The sequence below is a fragment of the Astyanax mexicanus genome, chromosome 25, assembly GCF_023375975.1.
Source record: "Astyanax mexicanus isolate ESR-SI-001 chromosome 25, AstMex3_surface, whole genome shotgun sequence".
NCBI classification, from domain to species: domain Eukaryota; kingdom Metazoa; phylum Chordata; class Actinopteri; order Characiformes; family Acestrorhamphidae; genus Astyanax; species Astyanax mexicanus.
This window is the reverse complement of record NC_064432.1, coordinates 19,954,939-19,976,259: the sequence shown is the minus strand read 5'-3', so window position 1 is coordinate 19,976,259 and position 21,321 is coordinate 19,954,939. Positions and strand designations below refer to the sequence as shown.

At 37.4% G+C, this 21,321-nt stretch overlaps 1 long non-coding RNA gene across 2 annotated transcripts; it reads right to left on the bottom strand.

Moving 5' to 3' along the window:
- Positions 1–211: 211 nt before the first annotated feature.
- LOC111195234 (uncharacterized) lies at positions 212–5,740 on the bottom strand. 2 transcript variants are annotated; one of them, XR_007429570.1, is made up of 4 exons: positions 5,173–5,740; positions 3,039–3,122; positions 1,639–1,730; positions 212–563 (listed from the first exon to the last, which is right to left on the bottom strand). It is a non-coding gene; the product is annotated as an uncharacterized LOC111195234 (long non-coding RNA). The 2 variants fall into 2 exon arrangements; XR_002651557.2 differs by having other exon boundaries at positions 212–578; positions 5,173–5,738.
- Positions 5,741–21,321: the final 15,581 nt, after the last annotated feature.

The window sequence follows — 21,321 nt, the reverse complement described above, 5'->3', positions numbered from 1 at the left end:
CGCCCTCTCTCTCTCGGTTTTGTATAGGAGGGGGCGGAGTCTAACCGAAATTCAGGAGCTCCCCATAGAAAATGAATTGGAGAGGTTTCTGAGTGAAAGACTCAAAAAACGGCACTTCGGCCGGCCGGCCGCCGACTCGGCTGAGGGAACCAACAAGCAGAAAGTGCAACAACTTACAAACAGAATGTAAAGATAGAGAGATCGAGACAGGTTTTAAAAAACGTTTTTCTTTACTTAGTTTTTTTTAGGCCACACTTAAAAAGCAAGGTTTCAGAAAGTGCATAAGCATGATGTTCCACATGATTAGAGCTCGAACTGCTCCACCAGGTCCATCAGATCTTCTGAAAGTTGTTAGGCACTTGAAGATGAGAAACTTTTAACAGTAAAATAAAATAAGGTACACAGTAACTTTAAGAACGAGTCACATTGTTTAATTTTCTCTTAACTATACATAAAGGTTCTTTACCAGGGTAAAAATTCTTCACACTCACATCCCATTAAAAAATAAAACTGAAAGTTGTTCAGAAAACCCTTTGTGGCACCTTTGTTTTTGAGAACACTGGCTGGTGTTTCAGGACCTGAAGAAGTGTGAAAGACAAAAAAATAGATATTAGACTCTGAATACATCACAGCACAAACAAAACTCTAATAGAAGATTAATATTGAGAGTTTCATAGTACTGTAAAATGTCTATGAGTAGTTATAACCAGAATTTGCAGCAAGGTCTGTGTGTTTGTTACACTGTATAAATTTACTCAAAAACTGACAGCGATGAGATGAGTATAATACTCAGAATCTATCATACACTAACTTTGAAACGTATCATCTATATTACATACCCAAACACTAGACAGTACAAGTAATAAGTACGCAATTGGAACACACTGTAATTCTACAGATCATAGTAATCGGCTGAATCATAATTCATAATTGATAATGCTGAATCAAAGGTAATAATAAACTATGGTGTAAGGGCAGTATAACTGCAAACAACTTTTTAAGCAATTTCACCTTCACAAAAATGTACAATGTAGGAATAAAATCATGTACATTTTGCATTACAACACCCCCATTTTTGATGTTCCAATAAAATCATTATCATGGGTAATGTATTGTGATATCACAATACTGTGATTCTGCATCACTTGTGAAGTAGCGTAGAAAATTTTCTTGTGATAAAACGTCATCTGTTACTAAAGAGGATAAAATACCAATAAATCCATAATTACAGGTATTTACTTATTTAGTAATATAAATTTTACAGAACTTAACCAAAATTCTTCACCGCAGGTTTACCCTAACTATAGCTCCACCATGTGGAGTAATGAAGCAATAACTTTAGCGCCACCATGTGGAGTAATAAAGAAATAACTTTAGCTCCACCATGTGGAGTATTGAAGCAATAAATTTAGCTCCACCATGTGGAGTAATGAAGCAATAACTTTAGCGATTGTCAATACGATACAATATAACTGAAATGATAGGATGAGTCAATATATCGATATCAGAATAAATCACAAGTCAGCATGTTAAGACTTTGGGTATTATAGCTTCTGTGCTGATTTAGCTTATAGATTTATCTTGGTTTGGTCTTTTTATCAAACAGGAACATAATAATTAAATAATTAAAATAAGTACCTGACTTCACTGCTCTTCTCTTCTCTCTATCTGGAATTGCTCTCTTAGCATCTTGTGTCTTCTGAATCTGCTGTTCTTTGTGGTCAGAAGTCCTGTAGAAAAACAACAGTGGTATCTGTATGGGTCACTGTGTTGTGTACAGGTAGCTGCAGTAACTGCATGGGTTGCTGGGGTGTCTGCACAAAGATACCGCAGCTACTCATGCAGTGTGTGTGTGTGTGTTTGTTAGGTGAGTGATGCAAAAGACTCAAATTGTGATTTGGAATGTCCAGTGCATCCAGACTAAGATGCATCTGTTTAAATATGACTGCATTTTTCACAAAATGGAAAAAACTCAATTACTATAAAAATTCTTGGATCCAATAAAAGAAAAAAATTGGATTTGGAGCACAGCATTAAAGACATTAATAAAGACCTTGCATCTTTAAAAATGCAACTTTCAAGAAGAAGGAAAAAAAAGTCTTCAATGTAAAAGTTTTTCAGAGAAAATTTCACAAATTTCTAACTTAGTTACAATATAAAGAACAATTGCCAGATTTCACTTTATGGTGAAAAGTGGGGGAAAAAAATGGCGATATTTTTTTTTGTGTTACGCCATAAACATTATATAATACCTTTAGCCCACACAGAATATACTTTTTTATTTACACTCACATTAACCTGCAACTCTCAAAGGAGAACTCTGATGTGAAATGGATGTGGGGTTTAGTGAAACATGATGAGTAAGAGCTTTGTTGAATAGCCTCCACCTCTGTTTCCCAAATACAGACCTTTAGCCGACGCTCCCAACAGGTTTACAATGATAGAGGCACAGCGCTGCTCATGCAAAGAAATAGCTATTTTTACACCATTAACAAGCTCAAATTAGCCTCGTTTTAAATGCCAGGGTCCAATTCTACCAATGTAGTGTGAAGCTACTTTGAGTTTGTTAATGGTGTAAAAAATAGCCATTTCTTTGTATGAGCAACGCTACGCCCCGATCACCAACATTGTAAGCCTGTTGAGAGCATCGGCTAAAAGCGCTGTATTTGAGAATGCTAAGGGTGAAAAGAGGTGGGCTATTCGACAACAGTTTGCACTCGTGATCATGTTTCACTACAACCCGAGTCCACTTCACACCGGAGTTCTCCTTTAAAGAGCAACACTGACCACAGCAGATTCAAGCTCTTCAGGAGAACAGCAGCTTCCTATTGGCCAGACTGGGAAGTCCATGCCTAGTCCACGATCCTCAGTCGTGACACATTTGTATGTTTAACTATTACTTAGAATTTTGATAAACAAACACATTCCAGAGGAAATACGAACTGCTGCACGATAATAATAAAAATACTACTATTACTACTAATAATAATATTGTTAATATTCTGTTCTGAAGCAGAGAAGTGCAGAAAAGTGCTTACAAGTGCAGTGCAGGCTAAGCGATGAGAGGAGATGAATCGTTATTAGGCTTCCTCCCCTTCCCTCATGTCCCTCATTACCGGCACCTGTGGAAGAGATCAAAACACCAGTGATGAGAAACACTAGTCTCATAGATCACAGTCTTTCTAGGTGATAAATTAATCTACAGTTACAGAAGCTACAGGAAACTCCAGTGTAATCTGTTGTTTCTGACTTGTGCGTCACGCAGCAGTATGGGTACAACACTGCTTCTTTTTCTTCTTCTATTGTTTAATGAATGACGATAGCCTGCCTTAACGTCCTGTAATTAGTCTGAAAGTCCGAACCACGTAGGAGCGTTTTCACACCTGAAATAGATACAGTGTATCTATTGTATCTATTTGTGTTCAGTAGTTTTGGTTTCACACTGCAGTTTAGCGAGCGAACTAAAGAACTTTGGCTGTTTTACATCCTGTCATTAAATGAGCCTATAGAGAGAGGGGATAATCCTCTCTCTCTGCACCCATAATCAGACCGAGACCACGCCCTCCTGCGCGCTGACTGGCTGGAGTCTGTCCCCTACCCTCACCATGATTGATGGGTTCTTATAGAGTGTGCGCTAGTAGCCAAATAATAGTAATAGTATAGTAATAGTAAATAATAGTGCTGCCATCCTGTGGATAAACTCAGTACTACAGCATATCTGTTCATGGAGTAAATTAGACTGCTACCCTCCCGTGGACAAGCTCAGTATTACAGCAGCCCTTTTCACATAGACCTTTTCAGATGAATATTCATGAGCGTAGGAAGTGACGTAGCTGTTCCTAGGACACTTCCTTTTTGAGGTAAACAGCGTTCAAAACAGTGGATGTAATTTAATTTAAACCTTCCCTTACAAACTGTTCCACAGCCACAAGAACTGCTGCAACATTACTGCAAACTTCACCTAATCTGAGAGTCACAAACTTTGAAAATCAGGTCATTACGAGCAGATTTTAAAATGGTTCTTTAAACATGTAAACTATGGAGGACCAAAAATGACATAAGCATAAATAAATAAATGCACATATAAATGTAAAAATAAATATAAATAAATAAATAAATAAATGAATAAATAATTGTTTAAATAAATATATTAATAAATGTACATATAAATGAATAAATAAATACATGCATAAATAATTGTATAGGTAAATAAATAAAAAAAAAAATTTATTTATATATTTATTTATTCCTTTATATGTGCATTTATTTATTTGTGCATTTATTTATTTCAACATTTATTTATGTATTCATTCATGTATTTTAACATTCCTACATTTATTTATCGATTTATTTCCACATTTCCACATATCTATTCATTTATCTATTTATTTACATATACAATTATTTATACGTGTATTTATTTATATATTTATTTATTTATTTCAACATTTATTTTTTTATTTCTACATTTATATGTGCATTTATTTATTTATACTTACGTCATTTTGGTCCTTCATAGTAAACACGCGTGCTTTTGTTTTTCACACTGCTAATGCAGTTACAGTGTCCGCTCACAACTTCTCCCTCCTTCTTAGCTACAAACCATGCAGAGTACATGTTGGATAGCGTTTGACTTGCTCCAACCTCAAAATAGTAATTATATGCGTCCAAACTGCAGTACGCTTTCTCTGGTGTAAACACACTCCGTTTCAACAAGGTAGTGGTACACATCTGGGTACGTCACCTCTGGCAAGCGTTTTAAATCAGAGGAAAAACCTTCCTTCTTAAATCCTTATCAAAATGATCAAGAGAAGAGGTTTGATCACTAATTACTAATCTCTGACTATAGCGTGTTTGCTATGTGTTCGCGAGATTTGCGCTCGTGATTTTGACAGCTGAATATTTAAAATAGCGCCACCGGAAGCGTCGAAGGAACAGACATGCGCAGTAGCTTTGCTATTGTTTTCCCTCATCGAAACGGTCTATAGCTATACTAGGGGGTGACACGCTAGCTTAACTATGTTGGCAGGCAGTGATAGGTACAACTTAAGGCCGCGGTTCAGGCCTGTACTGATACTCGGGAGCTCTGAGGCTCTAAAACAGTAAACAGCACCCGCCGCTTTACCCCGTTAGCGGCTGAATAACAAGGAAAGAAACGCAGCGCAACAGTACCTCCAATAAACGCGCTGCTGGGGTCGGTTCTGTCTACTTCTCCTCAGCCTCCCTCACTCCCCCGCTCTGAAGTCTGGTAAAGTTATCCCTCTCAGCGGCGCCGCTAACCGCAGATCCAGCTACACAACAGGGCGCCTTCTCCACCTTCTCCCGCTCAGTAGGGCGAAGTTCTGCTCTCAGCTCCGGTCCCTCCGACTGCAGCAGCGTCAATGAAGCTCAGAGAGAATCCTTCGTAGCTGACGCTGAATTTTCACTCCGAGCTCCTCCGGCTTCCCCAAACAAACAAACAAACAAGCTAGCTGGTTAGCGGTTGCTAAGCACCTTCAGCTTGCTAGCTTAGCTACCTACCAAACTGTTAAAACTTAGGAAACTCCTCATAAATAAATACATTCTCGGCAAAACGCGGCGTTAAAAGTGTCTATAACACTCTTTAAGCGAGTACAAGCAGCGTTTTTCAATCTAAAATCCTTTTTTCTAGAGTAAAACTAGTTTAAAGCCGTACTTTCTCCCTCGGTTGCTGCAGCGCGAGCCTCTCCGCCCCGCCCTCGGCACTCAGGAACCAATAGAGAACACTCAAAGCGCGAGAACCTGTTGCACCATCCAATCAGAAAGAAGATACAGAAAAACTGACAGGTTTACAAAAGGTTAGACTGTACTAAGCACATGGTAGAAACTACGTTTCAACCAAATCCTGGAGCTTTTTAAATTTTACACCTAAATAAAGTTATATACTATATTATAAATAAAACATTGCAGTTTTTTCATATTTTGCAACTAATACTTCACATAGGAACAAGATCCATTAACCTTAGCACTGCTGCTGAAGCAAACTTAAAAAAATAACAATTAGCTAAATTTATTTCCCTTTTGTTCTAGGGGCTACATGATTGTTATTTTTTATTATATATATATATATATATATATATATATATATATATATATATATATATATATATTCTATAATATTATTTTTACTTTTATTGTTTCATTTATTTGTTAGTTTAAGATACATCTGAATTTATTTTTTATTTATTTTAATAAATATTTTTATTTTAAAGAATCCTGTTTCTTATGAAAATATTTAAATTATATTCTTAACAGACTTTACTTTAATTAAAGCTTTTTTTTTTTTTACTTGTGTACCTAATTTTAGTTTAAAGTTAATAAGCTGCTTTTTCTGTTGTTTTTAAAAGAGACCAGACCCATTTCTGAATATTGATAATATTCAAAATTCGTGTTTTTGTCTTATTGTGGACCACATGATAAATCCTGATTGAACACAAATAAAACAACAATAATTTCATAACATATTTTTTTTTTTTTGTAAAAATCAGGTCAGAACTAGTTATGTGGTTCGTAAAAAAAATCTGTAACGCTTTTAAACTGTAGAAGCAGAAAATAGACTTTTAAAATAGCTACTTTTATCTCCAACACTCACCAAGCACTCCTGCATTGTGTAAATAAAGTTACATGATCACACTTTCTCACACCCACACACACATACACACACAGTCCTGCTCTCAAAATGTTTAGTAAATGTCACTTAGGGGCTTCACGAGTTAAGAAACTTTATACTGCTTTTAAAGAGTCTCTGACACACATCAATATGGCATCCTTAGGGTGTAAATGCTGTAAATGCTCAGCTGCTTAATGAGGGTCACCTTCAATAAACTTCTAAGTCAAGATAAAGGTTGATTGATTTTGGGTCTAAAAATTAAAGCAAATAGTCATGACCTGAAAACTGATTCTAATTTGAATACCTGCAAACCAAAGACCCAAGAGGAAGCAAGATGTGAATCATACATTTCTACTAAAACGCTTCTGGAGACAAGAGTGAGTAAGAGATTCTAATCTCAATAAAAATGTAAAAATTGATACATTATATAAACATATTAATAGAACTGTCACAATACATTTTGTGGACGATATATTAACCCCGAAATTATTGCAATTAACAATACAATTTTTATTTTAAGACCAATAAATGCCACTGACATATTGATAATATAATAGCATTACAAAGCTTTCAAACCTCAATTCACTGTTATAAATGTGAACAAACATACAAATAAACACAATAGACCAGATCACGATTATCAAAAATTGAGGTAATATCCATTTATTGAATGATAAGGCCTACATATAAAGTCTTAGCCCTGTTGTCAGCCCAGGTCTGGTTGCATCTGGTCCCACGCAGATCCTGCTGAGCTCGAAAGGCAGGTACACCTCTAAAAAGGTGTCTTATAGACATAGAGTTAATAAGATGCTCACCATCAGCTATATTCGGACTAGACTGTAATGTTTAGAGCTGAACAGGTTCTTTATATGATGTCGTGGCGTAGTCTGCAGAAACACGCTCATCGTTGACTCTGCTCACATCCCAAACACACACGCACACACAATCCTCACTTGTGGTAAGACGTGGCATGCTGACTTGTGCGTGCTGAGCGGTATAAGCTGACCGGTGCGTGCGATCTCTAAGGGAAAGGGGATTTAACCTGCAAAGTGAGAGGTGCTTTACATACCCCTCCAGTTTCCATGGAGATTCTTCTTTAACCTGTTGCCGTGTCTGCATTTGGTGGGTGCGCTCTCGAGGGGTCACAGGTCATGGTCTGTGCGCAGTGTCGTGATTTGGAATAATTTGCAGATCAGAAGGAAACATGCCTAACCTTGAAGTACAAACAGAGCTCAGTTAAAAGCATGAATTATTAAAAAAAGCGCACTATACCAGAACTTCACCAGAGGCTGTTTGATCATTGTGTATCTTTTTTTTTTTTTTTTTGCTTTACTCAATTGTGTTGATTAAAGGCAACAGAAAAAATAATCTTTACAGTTTAAGCTTAGTAACTAAACATTAACTCTCAAAAAATTACAGTATGATCCCACAGTACTCAAGACCAGCCAAGAGTCAATACATAAAATGACTTGTTCTTACAGCCCACGACACTGAAAGGAGAGATTAATATATCATCATATAAAGCCCCAATCCCATTTCTAATATGTACCCTTACACCTTGTTTTTCAGTGTAAATATCCTTCCTCTAAGAATTGGCATAACCCTTTAAGAACCCGAAGGGCGACCCTCCTGGGCTAATTTGATAGCAGAGGAGCACTGAAGTTCAGCAACCTAGCTCCTGAATTTTAGTTTATCTTAGGGCATCATATATGTTCAAAAAGGAGGCAGGTGATGCAGCAATTAATTAATATGGTCCATTCCTTAATTTCTCTGTGATGGGCAGCTGAATTCACCTTTTATTAGCTTTTATTTAATTTATTTTTTTCCACTCAACCTTAAATGCTGTAACCTCTGTTGTCTGTTGCACCATATAAGGTGGAACAAGAAAAAAATAGCTAGCTAGCTAGCCACCAAGATGTACTACTTTTGATTATTTTATGCTCGTTATGAAGACAATTATTGAATGATAAATGATAAAACATTTAAACAACATATAAAACTATAGCAATGTGGTGATGATATCATATTGTGCCGCCACTAGAGCATAACAAGAATCAGTAAACTCTACCCCAAGGTGTTAATGCACAAAAAAGGGGGGTAAGGGGGTTATGCTAAGGGGTGAAATGAGATTGGACCAAAGAAAAGCTATATATCAAAGGGAAAGTAGCAAGGGGAAACAGCTACACACTGATGATAAATGGGGGGATAAAATATCTCCAAATAGATCCAGAAGTCAATGGAAAATATGTTTTAAGCTTTATTCATTGAGGTTTCACTCACCAACAGCATGTGCAATCCCTAAACTGTCAGTAGCCAATGAAATTAGTTTGGGGTGTGGTCATGAAGGCCTACATGAAAAGGGTAAAGAAGCCTGTTGAGTTTACTTGTGAATGTTACATTGACCAAACATCTCACAACTTAAATGTATACCATTACTGTAGAACTAACTATGTGTTTGTGTGTGTGTGTGTGTGTGTGCGCATGTTTGTGCATGGGCGCTACAGATATGAAGATGTTGTGTTTAAGTATTGATGTGCCTGTAGGCCAAAACAAGAGGATTTTGTCTCTCTATCTAAGTTGGCAGCTTCTGTATTAGTGGGTGTGTATTCATGTGTGCGCATGTGTATGTGTGTGTTTGTGTGTGTGCTGCATTTGGCAGCTTTTGAAAAGGAGATTTTGTTTTTTTTATTTAATTCATCAAAATTTCAGCTTTAAAACGGCTTTTAGATTGAGTCACTCATCACTGTGTCTTTTTCTCTCCACACACCCTTATTATCATGGCTCAGAGGTTGTGTGTGTCTATACCTGGTGCTAGCAGGTGTGTGGTAAATAAGCAGTGCAGAGAAGCTATTTTTAACCGTGATTCCTCTATTCGCTTATTGGTGGCATATGTTTCTTGGATTTGAGGTAAACTGACTCTGTTTACCGCAGTTTGTATTTGTGTTTCAGGGGTCCAGGGACAAGTTTTAATGTATAGCTATTTTTTGTGTTGTTTTAGTTTAAAAAAGTAAACTGTAAAACTTGTTGAGTGAAGCAAATGGTTTGTGAAAACCCAAACCTTAAACCAGCTGTTCTTAACCTGGGAATTAAGAAAGCAGTTCTGCCAATCATTTGTTTCTGTGAAGGCAAGGGAGGCTGAGGGTGTGGGTGGTGATTTGAGGGGGCGCAAAGTATTTTTAGGCCTAAAAATAAATTGCACAGTGAAAAAACTTAAGAACCCTTGCCTTAAACAATTTAAGTTTGATTAACTTAAATTATTTGAACTTGAATAACACACTGAATTAAGTAACTAAATTAAGTGAACTGTACTCTGTTTTAGTTGATATTACTCAAACAGTGTCACTTAAATCTAGACCGTCAATCCAGTATTCAGTATTGAACTGTAGAGTTGTAATGCTCAGTGGCAAATCAGTTAACATTCAGCAAGAACTAAATACAGGCTGGAGCAGAGGAACGGTTAAATTCAACACTGAGACCAGGCAGTCTACCATTACATAAAACATGCATGTGTACATGAACTGTATGTGTAAAAGAGGGTAGCCCACCAGGGAAAAACTATACACTAACAGTAAGTGTCAGAGACAGAAAGATACATCCAGTATGCAATGGTGCCTGAAGCAAATGAGAAAGTCTTGAGTTTTATTTATAAAGGTTGCCCTGCCCAATCAAAAGGAACCTTCTAAAAATCACTATATTTAACTGACACAACTCAGTTGACAGTAGGAGACTTGATGAGTGAAATTACCATTGAGGTATAATTGTTACTACTTACTATTAGTTTAATTCATGTGAACTTAATTTAGTTAGAGAATGAAACCTATAGAAGACATTCATGATTTATTTGCTGTTCATATGCAGCCACTAACTAGCTGGTGGAAACTGGCCATGACTAATGTAAGGATTATGATTGTAAATTGATGTTTGCTCAGCAAATGCTCCTGCCTGACTTTTCCTGTGTTTACAGTGTAGTCACTCTGAGTTTCATTTTTGTTGACTGAGTTTGCAGCATTTGATTGTACAGAATACAAATGTGTGTGTGTGTGTAGGGACAACTCACAACTTTCTCACGGGTTCAACAACATGAAGTGAGAGAGGGAGAGAGAGCTAGAGAGAGAGATAAAGAAAGACAGAAGAAAGAGGCAGAAAGAAAGACAGAGATATATAAAGTTGGAGAGAAAGAGAGAGAGAAAATAGAGATATGGAGAAATATCTTTTTTTTTCTTACACAAGTTTGAGAAAGAGGGATAAAATGAGAGAACCACAGAGAGAGAGAGAGAGAGAGAGGGAAAGATAAAAGGATAGATAACGGTAGAGAGAAAGAGAGCCAGATATATAATGGTAAAGAGAAAGAGAGAGACAGACAAATAGACAGAGAGATATAAAATTAGAGAGAAAGAGGGATAAAACAGAGAGAGAGAGAGAGAGAGAGAGAGAGATTAAAGCCTGAAATAATGAAATAATAAAAGATTTAGTCTGACAAGAGGTATGGTGGTTTCTATATTATGTACTTCAAACACTGGAGAGACCTTTTGGGGGGGAACACCCCCTCACCCCCCAGCAGGGCGTTTGGAGGTCGGGGACTCTGCCTCTCATTGGGTGGCGTCCTTCTCAGAAAGGTCACACGCACACAGTGGTTCAGGTGGACTTCCTGCTGCTAGGAGATTACCATGATACAGTTAGATTAGACCAGATCAAACTCCTGTCCTTATTATCTCTCTCACACACACACACACACACACACACACTCTGTGTGGAGAAACTGTGGTCAGAGCCAAGATGAAAGTACAAGTAACGAGTACAAACGTCTGTAGAATATTCATTCCAAAATACAGCTCTTTAGCTGATGTTCACAACAGGCTCACAATGCTAGAGAGAAAGATATGACTATTTTCACACCATTAACAAACTCAAAGTAGCTACACATTCCATTGGTAGAAATCTCAGGGCCCTGACATCTGACATTCGAGAACAAACAAATAGGCAGGATGGGGAACAGACTGCAAGAATTATTCTGTGGAAATGGATAAATTCCAGCTGTTGCAGAAAATACTTCTAATAAATATTGCATTCCCACAGACTTTATTGTAATCTGTTCTCATATTCTACCTATTTGTTAGTGCTCGTCAGTCAACTTATAGTGACTTAATTTGTGGGCCTGAGTGTGGAGAAATTTGTGAGCTTGTTAATGGTGTAAAAATAGAGATTTCGTTGCATGGGCAACACTATGCCCCCATCACAAGCATTGTAAGTGTGTTGGGAGCATCGACTAAAAGTGCTGTATTTTTAAATGATGGGAGTGGGCTATTTGACAAAAGTTTGTACTCGTGATCATGTTTTACTACAACCCAAGTCCATTTTACATCAGAGCTCTCCTTTAAAGTTACTGCAAGGAGATTTAAGGTACAATGATGTACCACCTGCTAGCAAGAAAAAGCAAATCTCAGTTTCTCCTTTAAATTACTTATAAGAATATAGTCTCTAAAATAATTTTTTGTTTGTAAAATGTGAAAAGTATAATTTTCGAATTATGAGATTTGAGTATCATTAAGTTAGCTTCTGAGGTATGACACAATGTTCAGCTAAAATGGGCCAGCACTTGAAATGAGGTTTTCAAGTTTTCTTTTTAAATTTCAATGTTTGAATTTGAAAGAGCAGGTTATAAAACATTGTTTGGAAACATTTCAATTAGTTGGCCAGCTAACTTATTAAACCAATTGCCTTATCACCTTTATAAGTGAAGAGTGAACTTTTGTTTCACTGTTGTTAACTATTAGAATGTAACTATTATTATATTATTTTGTGTATTCTGTAATTAATTATCTCTCTCTGTAGGCATATTGCATGTTTGAGTATAGAACAGGCTGCAGTAAGTAAAATGCTTAGCTAAAGCAGTGGGTTATAATGGTTAGCCCCCAGCTCTCTCTCTCTCTCTCTCTCTCTCCCTCTCTCCTCAGATCATATAAAGACTCCAGATCCAGACTTAAGGTTGCAGTGTGTGATGGGGAGGACTGTTACTGAGTCATAAATACATCACTGCCCCCCAGTGGACAACACTAATATTTAAAACAGTAGCTCACAACTACACAATATAACACTTTCACAATCTCTTGATTTAATTATTATTACGAATTATTATGTTACTGCTGTTACATCTGTAATTTCCAAAGACATTACAACAAAATGTTTTGTTAAAATACTGACACCTTCCTAAAATAGTCACATAACTCATTTATTCAACACAAAAAGGAATATGACATCCTTTATGGCTATTTAAAATGAGCAATGGTTTAAGAGTATAGTTTATCAAACAGTCGAGTGGTAGATCCAACCACAAACATTCCTAATTTAAAATGTAAAAAAATATTGATTATGATTAAACAGTAAAGACAGTAAACAGTTAACATTTTAACAGCCGCATTTCTATCATTAGCATAATGGACTAAAAATGTAGAATAACAAAACGCAATAAAACTCAATGATGAGACTAAACAACTATGCAATGGTTATAGCTTATAAATTTTAGCAAAAAAAATCTCATCACTTACCAATTGGGGATGAGCTCTGAATCGGGGAGACTGGTTCAGTGAAGGTAGCCACCGTCTTGGAAAGCTGGTAAAATTGTACAAAATATATTATTTATTAGATATTTTTACATAATAAATTAGCTCAAATCACACTCTTCACACAGGCCATTATCCTAAAGGGATTGAATCAAATGATCTGAACAAATGAATAATGAATTGTGTGAATATTATAGGAAGGTGCCATCACAGAATTGAGGAATGTATATGTATTTATTCTGATGTTTTTTTCAAGAAATGAATCTGATAACTGTTTTTTTTAATAATATTTTTTTCCTAAAGCCTGATCCATTAACAAAAAAAAAAAAAAAGCTTCATTATTACTGAGTATACAGTATGTAGTTTCAGATAATACTATATGCGGTAATATCAGCTGTGTCCAGTGTCAGATATTATAGATAATGAACAGTTTCCAACATATCCGCTTATAGAAAAGCTATTCATACTGCTAATACCTCTCTACACCTGAATAATGGCTTATTGTGCACAAAGAAATGGTGCGCATGCACACACACACACACACACACACACACACACACACTTTATGCTGGGAAACACCTGCAGCCAAGGATGCAGTAAAGTCATTGTGTAACATTTGTGCTTGTACTTCAGCTGTTGTAACCAACCCTTTCAGAAGGTGACCTCACAGACGAAGAATAATCATTGTTCATTTGAACAAATATTATTGTGACATACGTTCTTTGGACCATTCATAGAGAAATCACTACATTATGAAAATATATTATTGTTTTTTTTCAAATGGGGTAAATTACAAGAAAAAAAAAGCATAATGGGCATAAATGAAGTTTAATAATGGGCAATTCAGTCACTGTTACTTATCTTCAGTGTGTAGCCAAAGGCCATTGTGAACACTCAGTGATGCACTAATGCAGAGTTTTCCCATTGGAAAAAGGGGTATCTGTTAATGTTTTCACACAAAATCTACAAAAAAAACAACAAAATACTCAGTCACATCATTCTCCTTCAGTTTTACACCGCCATCATTCAACACATACTCACCTCATCCATAATAGTCTGGTACGAAAATTTGGACACTTATTTACGCAAAAACTACAACGTATTGTAGACAAATAATCAAAAATCACAGGCCACACCCCACAATGGGCAATAAAAATCACCTATGACCCCTCTCACCCTGCACATCATTCGTTCACACTCATGCTTTCTAATAGACGCCACAGGTCCCTACCAACAAAATCAGTCAGACTCAAAAACAGTTTTTTACCTACTGCTGTACAGTCACTAAACCAGATCATCAACTGAAAATTCTGTTTGCAGTTGTCTATTCACTGTCTATATCATTCTTTGTTTTGACAAAGAGATGTGAGCATGTTATGTTATGCTGTACCAGAAGTAAATTCCACCAACTGGTTGTGTTCATTAATAAATGATCCTGAATCTGATTTATTCAGTCATAAAAAGAATATGAGGTTAGCTGGCTCTAATTCATATTATTCCTTTTTAATAGTGTTAAATAAAGCAACTACTTGCAATGATGATTTTGAGTGATATTACCTGTAATTTTATTTTTGTTTTATGTGTATAGCTCATTTTAAAAGTGGCTCTGCTCTTTTGTTTATCAAATTCAGTGCAGAGTGTGGAGTATCGTGACAATGTCTACAAATACGGTGATGTTATTCTGTATGTTTGCCACATTGCCCGTGGGTTCGTGCACACAATAGGCAGAAGAACTGGAAGAGCTCTTTGGCATCCCGGGCCAGCTCACACTCGCAGCAGGACAGGCCAAGTCGTCCCTGTCATCCGGCCGGCCCACATACTGACTGACCCACATGTGTCAGAGTGGATCATTCTCTGAGTCTCGGTCTGTCTCTGGGATTCTTCTCCTCAGGCTGGGCTGGACTAATTCAACATGCATTACTATTGTAGTTTTGTATTGTCCATATAGTCATTTTGCCTCATTTGTTTTTTTGATAAAGGCAGATAATTGCTATCTGGAACAATAAATGTTTAAAGATTAGACTGATATGGCGAATATATACTGAGCTACACATACAGAAGTACTGTGCAATACATGTGGAATGCAAAACACCACACATCTCAGCATTTATAGAGGTTCTTAATAGTGTTCTGTAATAATTGATCCCACACAGTTCCTGCTGATTTTTCAGTAGGAGTGGAGAGTTGATATCATGTCCAATAGCATCCCACTTATTTTGAATCAGAGGTTAAGCAACACAGCTAGACATGGCATTGCATGAGTGTTTTTCACAGCAAGCTATTCAGACTGTAGCAGCATGTGGACCAACATTGTCCTGTAGGATAGGGAAGGGCCACTGGTTGCAGGACCTCATTAACATAATGTTGGGCTGTAAAACTGGATTTGTAATAATCACCAAAGGTGATCTGGCATTGTACAAATTTCACCCCACACCATGATACCAGGCCTTCTGGACGTACCGGTGTCTTGCTAATGTTGATGCTGCTTACATTGCCTCCACAAAAAATATATAATTATTATTAACTGTTCGCTATTAAGGAATGTGAATTGTGGAAGTCAAGGCGAGATCTGGAAAACTCCTAGAAATCCTTGTATGCTATCCGTAAACACAAAGCATTACATCCTCAACACCAAAGACCTGCACTGAACCCTAAGAAGCGTTCACCTCCCTTGACTAAACATTAGCCTTCACTCATACAACGGTAAATATGACAGAATAAAAACTACATGAGAGTGATGGTGGCTGACAGACGGACGAAATGATGGGAGATTCACTGAATCTTCTTCAATCTTTCCCTCTGTCCACGTTCCTCTCTCTTCAGGGTATTTTGATGCACAGGTGAGAATGTTCACATGGGTATCTGCCAAACATTCGCAGAATTCAAGGCCTAGTCATTCTGGTCTTACATCTGTTCCCCAGCTATGAAGTTCTGTTTATAATTCTATTAATTCAGCAGATGATTTCATCCAGACTGGCATACAAAACACCCAGTCATAGCACATGGTGGAGATGGCACAGTGAGCGAGATGAACAGGAGATGTGTGACCTAAATACTGGAGATTTTATTTCCCAGTCTGATCCACTGTACATGTAATTAGATGTTACAGCAGGACCAGAATTAAGCCATTCTTAGCAGTTTATTAGCCTAATTTTATCTATAGAAATCTATGGACTAAAGTATGTCACATAGCTAAAAATCAGTAGTAGTAACCAGAACCACTTAAGAATCCGGTTCACTCTGAGCAGCAGCAATATTTTAGAACCCATAATCAGAGAAAAACAAACCCCTAGTAAACCCTGTTCATATATTTACTTGACACCAATCAGAATAAAGCTAAAATAATGTTCACGAGTAATCCAATTACAAGGACCAAAAAATAAGTCATGATAATTTATATAATTTTCTACTTACTTCTTTAGATACAGTTGATCAGCAATCGCTTCTTAAGACAGAAATTTTGCTAGAATTGACTACATACTGATGTAGGTGAGAAAAGGGATGGGGAGACACACCCAATACGCAAACAGACGGCCAAGTAACCAATGGGCTCATCCAGAATCCAGATATTAGGCACACCTTAAAGGGTCATTCATAAACATTACAGTGAAACAATACGCGTCACTGCAGTCAATACAACTCAGTTGAATCAACTCAATTGTAAATGTAAGCTGAATGTAAGCTAAAATTTGACAAAACATTGTTCATAAACCAAATAAATAAACTGAGAGTATAGCTTGTTTGACTTAATCAGTTTAAGTGAGTTATAGCATCCCAGCCGGTCCCATTAATGAAGTTAGGTCAAGGAAGTGTTGTAATCCAGTAGAGACAAACCTGGGCACAGAATGTCCTGCACTTATTGCTGAGATGTTAAGTGTCCCTCATATTAGCTCAGAGGCCTCTGTACTCTAACCAGTCACACCAATCACTACAGTCAGTACAATAAAAATGTGTCCAGCATTTGTAGTTGGTTCGACTACAGTATTTTGTAGTATTTAAGATTAGATCAACTTAATTATTTCATGACTAGGGAAGATAGATTTCACAGTGCATAGTTAAACACATGGTTATGTGAAACCACTGACCATTATTCAATTTTAAGTTTAAAGAGCAATTTTGAGAGTGTGAGAGTGTGCCTGGGAGCGAGGCCAGTTATGCTCTGTGGGACTCCCGGCCCTGAGTGTCTCTGTTGGTAATATTGTTCCTGTAAATATTGTCCGCGTCTCCTTGGCTTAGTGCTCCTCTGCCGGGCGCTGAGGAGAATGGCACTGCCGTTTTGAGTCTTGGCCTGGCAGAGTTTCCTCCTCGTCTCAGGGAGTTGTGCTTTGGCAGTGCTGCCCTCAGTGAGCTTATTAAAGCTCTGTAGAGCTGCATTATATCAGTGTTTACTGCTAAAACCACTTAAAAAAATAAACTGAACTGAATGAAGAAGAGCTGCTAGATGACGAGCAGTAGTTATATTGTTGTATTCAGTTTCCAGTGAAGAACAGTAACACTGAGAGAGGCATCATTAAGCGTTATACTCAATTCCAAGTTTTATAGCAAGTGCCGGATAAACACAGTGGTGCATTAGGCTTACATCATCCCCATTGGCTCCTGGTACCATCTATTTACACATTGGTTGTGTCTTGCTCTAAAAAATAAGAGACCACTTAAAAAAGCTGAGTTTTTTTTTATTTTACCAAACTGAAAACCTGCTTGAATGTTTGCATCAGGAGTGGCATAACATTATTCAAAAGCAGTGTGTAAGACTGGTGGAGGAGAACATGCCAAGATGCATTAAAAACTGTGATTAAAACCCAGGGAACCAGGGTTATTCTACCAAATATTGACTTCTGAACTCCTAAAACTTTATGAATATGAACTTGTTTTTTTGCATTATTTGAGATCTGAAAGCTCTGCATATTTTTTGCTATTTCAGTCATTTCTCATTTTCTGCAAAAAATGAGATTCAGAAACTGGGGGTGTTCTATGGCCCACAGTTTGAGAAACCTTGGTTTAGACAATGACAGCAGGCATCATTTTCTGGAATCAGAAAATCAGCTCCAGTCCTTAAATGAAGACTCTTAGGAGACAGTGGGTGTACAGATACAGCTGTCATTACTGTAATGTTTTCTTATTATTTGCTAAAATTATGAAGACAGAGGAGTTTATGAAAAGACTATTAAACTTCAGTCATGTCAAACAGTGTGCAACATTGCAGATAATTGCACAATGTCATGCATCATGCTTCATACTTTGTATGTTAATGCCTTAAAAATGCATTCAGATCTAAGTGCTGCATATGATTACCTGTGGTTACCTGTAATTTACAACCTTTGTTCAGGAAATAATGGATTAGATATGAAGCTGAAAGAAAAAGGCTTTGGTTCTACATCGCCTACAGCATATTGTGTGTTTTAAGAGAGAAATCTTCAACACTTACAGGAATAATATGTACTAAATGACAGTAAGCGTGAAAAATGGCTCCTGCAGTCCAATTTCTAACATGAAGATACTGGGAGATTTCTGCCCCACCTCCTGGTCCACAGATGCAAAGCTGGCAGGGTTGCCAGGTTGAGGACATCAAATCTACACAAAGAAGTGCAAGACAAGTTCCAGAACTTTTACAGTGGAATATAATGAGGAATCATACTCTGGAAGATGATCAGCTAATGTTAAAATTCTTACAAGGTTTTTGTTTTCACTACATGAACTCGTGGATTTTGAATACCAAGTCTGTTATCTCAAAAATGTATTTAAAACAGCAATTAAACGTTGGAATTTTGACCTAAATTGCCCACCTATATTAGTGTATGTGATAAATCTGCTAGATAGCTATCTAATGTTAGCTACCCTTACCTGAAGCTCAGTGCTTACCTCCTTAGGAGAAAATTATCTGCCTGGCATTATTAGTCTTGTAGTCCTTCTAGGCTCTAAGCTGTCTCCATCTATCAAACACACTGCCAATACTTGGAGACTCTCTGTGTTGCCAGAATCTTGCTGCCTGGGTTAGGGTGTGTAGAGTTGGGGGAAACGGACAGGGGGAGAGACAGAGGGTAGAATGAGAGATTAAAAAATATTCTATATGTTTAAAATGTTTTTTTTTTCATTATTCTTTTTCAAATTACTGTTTTTCAATCAGAGATTAGTATCTGTTTCTATATGGCTACAAAATGCCCAACTGATGATAAGTAAACTTTTTTTCAAGAGCAGTTATTTCCTATCTGGTCTTTTAGGCATAACTAGGGGTGGGTGATATGGCCTAAAATATTATCACAAAGATTAGCAAATTTTTTGCAATAACGATATTCTTGACAATGTAATAAAACATATTCTACTGAAAATAGAAAAATATACTTGGGTAAGAACAGTTGTTTACCTGGTGAAAAGATCTATAGTCTTCATACATGCTTCCTTAGGGAATGTCTAATTTATATTAGCAAAAAAAAAAAAACTCTAGAGTGCTGGAGGTGAACCAAGTAATCACATCTCAAGGTGTTTAATGCAAAACATTTATTTCAACGGAAATGTAAGAAACAGAAGCCCAATGCCCCACTTCACTGCTACAACGGCCACTGTTCACAGTTATGTCATTATTATTAATGATTGCTGTAGTGTCTGCAACCACAGGAAATGAAACACTCCTAATAATAAAGCTTTTAAATAGTACAAAACAATCATTCTGTTCTTTGTTCTCCCTGTTCTTCAAAGTTCAATGGATGCAGAAGATACAATACACACCTCAACAACTGTGAAACCATGAACTGTGATTACCGATCCCAACACCATGAACTGTGATTACCGATCCCAACACCATGAACTGTGATTACCGATCCCAACATCATGTACTGTGATGAATGATCCAAACACCATGAACTGTAATGACTGATCCCGACACCTCGATCTCTGATGACCGATCAGAAAACAGTAAACTGTGATGACTGATCGTGACACCACAAACTGTGATGATGACTGATCGTGACACCACGAACTCTGATGACCGATCACAATACCATAACCTGTGATGACTGATCAAAAAATAAATCAACTGTGAAGACTGATCAGAAAACCACAAACACCACAAACTGTGTTGACCGATCCCGAGACCACAAACTGTGATGACTGATCCTAACAACAAAAACTGTGATGTCCGTTCCCAACACCACAAACTGTGATGACCGATCCTAACATCAAAAACTGTGATGTCCGTTCCCAACACCACAAACTCTGATGACCGATCCTAACATCAAAAACTGTGATGTCCGTTCCCAACACCACAAACTCTGATGACCGATCCCAACACCACAAACTGTGATGACCGATCCCAACACCACAAACTGTGGTGACCGATCCCAACACCACAAACTCTGATGACCGATCCCAACACCACAAACTGTGATGACCGATCCCAACACCACAAACTCTGATGACCGATCCCAACACCACAAACTGTGATGACCGATCCCAACACCACAAACTGTGGTGACCGATCCCAACACCACAAACTGTGGTGACCGATCCCAACACCACAAACTGTGATGACCGATCCCAACACCACAAACTGTGATGACCGATCCCAACACCACAAACTGTGATGACCGATCCCAACACCACAAACTGTGATGACCGATCCCAACACCACAAACTGTGGTGACCGATCCCAACACCACAAACTGTGATGTCCGTTCCCAACACCACAAACTGTAATGACCATTGACTGTGATGACAGATCAAAAACCACGAACGGTGATAATTAATCTGAACAACACAATCTGTGATGACTGAACACAGCACCAGGAACTGTAATGACTGATCAACACCATAACCTCCGACTACCTTGAACTGTGAAGACCTGATTGTGACACCATAAAGTGTGATGACCAATCAGAACGCCGTAAAAAGCGATGACCATGCATGACACCATGAACTGTGACAACTGTATGCAACAACATAAACTGTGACAATTGATAATGACACCATAAACTGTGATGACCAATAAGAACACTGTGACAGTCTTTCTGCAAACCATGAAATGCTGACTCATTCACATTAGCAGGTTCTTCTGACTAGGCAAATAAAGTGGGCAATATTAAAGATCAGCAAAAATGAATTATTCAATAAGAAAAACAAATAAGTCAAAAAGAAATGATG